Consider the following 4,250-nt stretch of genomic DNA (forward strand, 5'->3'; position numbering starts at 1 on the left):
GGTTTATTGGAGATAGGAGTCTCACGGTCTTTCCTGCCCCGGCTGGCTTTGAACTGCGATCCTCAGATCTCAGCCTCCTGAATAGCTAGGATTACAGGCGTGAGCCACCAGCGCCCGGCTGTCTATGAGATTTTTGTCTCTAATTTAGCACCAGAAGAGCTAGAACTGGAGGTATGACTCAAGTGGGAGAGCACTAGCCTTGGGCAAAATAGCGCAAGGACAGTGCCTAGGCCCTGAGTTCAAGCCCCAGAACCAGCACACACACACAAAAAACACTACTCAACCTTAGAGGTTGACAGAAGCTAATTCATTATCTTGCAAACTGATAAGAATCAAACTTTCCTCCCTGAATTCCCTAAACCCCAAAGTAACTAAATAGTGGATAAGGAAAGCATCTGTTGGCTAAGTCATTAAGCTAATAGATGCCTGACCTTCCCAACATACTAACACTGCTCACTTGTTCACCCACTTCATCTTAATTTAGGGTCACAGTCTTGGTGAGATTTTCCCTTCATACCTCTTTTTCTATATTTTTGTGGGTTTGACCTCACTTTCCAAGCAGGCATTGTAAACTTTGAGCCATGCCTCTAACCCAACACTTTTTAATTAATGATATATTTAACTAATGACATCCACTTTCTCCTAGATCTAGCTGTCTTGATGGGAAAGAGCAGAGGATGAGGTAAAAGAATGAATTGATTTAAGAGGCTGTTTTAGATCAGAAAAGATGAAACTGATTATCTTCTGAGTTTATCTTCCGTCCCTGTGTCCTTTCCAACTTTCCTATGGGTGGGGTAGAAGACCCTCAAACCTTCCAATGAATTACAGAAAATAAAGAAGTTAGTTTCCTTACACTCCAAATTTCCTGTGTCCAATGGGGACCTTCTCAGCCTAATTTGTGATCTAAAATTGAAGACCTCGAAACTCAATGGAATTGCATGGTTTGCTGGTGGCATCACAGAGCTAGCAAATGGGGGTGCCAGTGCTAGCCCAGGATCTGAGGGTTCTTCCCCCCTTTCCCAGACATGATCTGCTATCCTTCCCAGGCCCAAAGTGCTCCAGCCAAGACTCACTCTCCACCCTCTTCCCTCCCTTGCAGAGGTTTAAATTACCTGGAATGACCTGGGACCACAGCAGCAGCACAATCAGGGTCAAAAACACAGGCTTCATGACTCCCCAGGCCCACGGAGTCCACTCTGGTCTGCAGAGGTGACAAAGGAGTGGGTGAGAGCTCTGGGAACTCTGTTCCCTTTAATCAGCTAGGACACATGTCCCCTACACGTGCGTCCAGCTGTCCATGTGAACAGTGGGCCCTGGGCCAGCCCCTTCCTCCCTCATATCCAATCACCCTCCCAAGGCCTCCATATCAACAGTGTGGCCTCACCTCCCTCGGCTGCCATGTCTCCCTTTGTCCCCTTACACCTTTTAGGCACCAGCAAGAATTAATCATACAACAGCCGGAAGGATGTTATGGAGTATGGAGAGAGAGAGAGAGAGAGTGTGTGTGTGTGTGTGTGTGTGTGCTTGTGGAAACTCATTTTCAAGATGTACTGTATTCATAAGCTGATTTATTAAATTGAAACCCCTTTGTACAACTACTTAAAATAAATAATCCTAGCAACAACTCAGGAGGCTAAGATCTGAGGATCATGGTTCAAAGTCAGCCCATGCTGAAAAGTCTCCATGAGACTCTTACTTCCAATTAACCATTCAAAAAATAGAAGTGCTCCTGTGGCTCAAGTGGTAGAACACTTGCCTTGAACACAAAGAGGCTCAGAGACAGCACCCAGGTCTTGAGTTCAAGCCCTACAACTGACCCAAAAAAAAAAAAAAAAAAAGATACCTGGAAATGGAAATAAGAGATTTTTTTTAATTTGTGGCTGTTTGGGTTCTTTTCTTTTTGCCTTGTTTGTTCATTTACCTGTCATCTTTGGGAGGATAAAGCAGGGGACACAGAAGTGTGGGGACAAAGGGTGAACAAATGCAGCAGAGGTATTCACTAAACACTATGTGGAAAATGAACTATACAACTTGTGGGTGGGGACAGGAGGGAAAAATTGGGAGAATGCAGGGAAGGGGTGACATTGTCCAAAAAGAAATGAACTCTTTACCTGATGTATGTAACTCTAATCCCTTTGTACATCACCTTTACAATAACAATAAAAATGTTTAAATACTAACAAATAATGATAAGCCAAACCATTGTCACATCCCCCAACACTCCATAATATTTTCCTGCCCTACAAAGTTCCACTTTATCAGGTCTACAAATCCACCACTATTGTGGTTCTAATGCAAGTTAAACCAGCTAATTTTTATTGTCAAGGTGATGTAGAGAGGGGTTACAGTTACATAAGGTAATAAGTACATTTCTTGTCAAACTTGTTATGCCTTCCCTCATTTTTCTCCTACTTTCTCCTCCCCTCCCCCAACCAGCTCCCTTTTGCAAATGTGTGTTTCCCATTTAGAAAGGGACTTTACCAGAAAAGAAGAAAAAAAGCTCAGATTTAAGAAAGATTTTAGCATTGAGAGTAAGAGGGGAAATTGCAGCGTGGAAAATATCCAGCTCATTGTTCTTAATAGCTGTGTGACCTTGGAAAGCCACTTGCCCTCTCGGGAAGATTAGAGCTGATGGGCTGTAAAAATCAATGCAGTCCGCCTTACTGCAGTTCCCTGGATACAGAAAAGACATGGAAAACGAAATGCTGCAAAACTCTACATTTCTGCCACCAAGTTAGGCCCAACTAACTAGGTTTATACCTCAAGATAAATGAACCCAGCCTTTAGAAATATGCAGGTAAGCCTCCCTAACTGCATAGCTCAGCGCCTTACACTAAGTCCCCTTCCCCAGGTATGCACACCAAGATGCTAGACAGCCCATACACACCACAATGCCTCTGTGAGCTGCTTCCTAATATAATCAAAGCACAACGATTTGCACCGATTGTTCTAAAGGCTTAATATTCACTTCATACTGTCCCATCATCTCTGTGTGTGTGTGTGTGTATATGTGCGTGTGTGTGTTTGGTTTTATTGAGACAAGGGCTCACTATGTACCCAGGCTGGTCTTAAACTCATAATCCTTGTATCTGGACATGATAATCTGTGCACAATTCTAGGCATTCACACACAAACAGTGAGACCAAAGGAGGATACCAAGAGGGGAGGAACCCAAAGGCATAACTCTCCTGAATGTATAAAATCATATTTATTGAAAATGGAAATATGAGTTACTTATGTTTTTGTTGTTGGTACTGGTGGTGGTCATGTGGGGTTTTTTTTTCCTTTTTTCTTTTACTGCTTCTTGAAGTGGGGGGGGAGGACAAAGGGCACTGTGGAAGTGTGAACAAAAGTAATCATGATATTCAGCATACACTATGTGGAAAATGAACTGTGCAACTAGGGGAAGGGATGGAGGAGGAAACTGGGGGAAAGGGAAGGGAGGGATGACATTGTCCAAAAGAGAGCTGTATGCATTCCCTGAGTTGTGAAATGGTAAGCCCTCCATACAACACTTATTAATAATAACAATACAATTATATTTTTTAAAAACTCATAATCTTGAGTGCTGATATTGGGGTATAGGCATGCATTACTATGCCATGCTCCAACCCCATTTGTTTGAACAGCAAATCTAGACCTAGATTTCTAGTCCTAGATTCCATATGTGGCAGCCAGATCTTGCAGCCTCTTTCCATCAAGAGACTCTATTTCAAGGGATGCCAAGGGGAAACAAAGGAGGAGGCTACAATGCTTGATAAGAGATGTACTCATTATCTTGCCCATGTAATTGTAACCCCTCTGTACAGTATTTTCACAATAAAAAATAAATAAAAATTTTTAAAAAAGAGAGTCTATTTCCCCATTTTTTAAATCTAGGCTCACATTGTGACTTGCTTAAACTAACAGGACATTGGCACTAGGTAACAACTAGAGGCTTGAAAAAATCTGATGATGCTGTGGCTCAACTGGTAGAGCACTAATCTTGAGCAAAAGAAGCTCAGGGATAGCATCCAGGCTCAGAGTTCAAGCCCCAGGACTAGTACAAAAAAAAAAAAAAAAGCAAGAAAGAAATCAGTGTAGTTTGACCCGGGTGCCAAGTTTCAATCTGTAATCCTCGCTGCTCAGGAGACTCAGATCTGAGGATTGCAGTTCAAAGCCAGCCCAGGCAGAAAACTCCTTGAGACCCTTTTTTTTTTTTTTTTTGTCAGTCGTGGGGCCTGAACTCTGGGCCTGGGCACTGTCCCTCA

Source organism: Dipodomys ordii, unplaced genomic scaffold (assembly GCF_000151885.1).
Source record: "Dipodomys ordii isolate 6190 unplaced genomic scaffold, Dord_2.0 Scaffold13, whole genome shotgun sequence".
NCBI classification, from domain to species: domain Eukaryota; kingdom Metazoa; phylum Chordata; class Mammalia; order Rodentia; family Heteromyidae; genus Dipodomys; species Dipodomys ordii.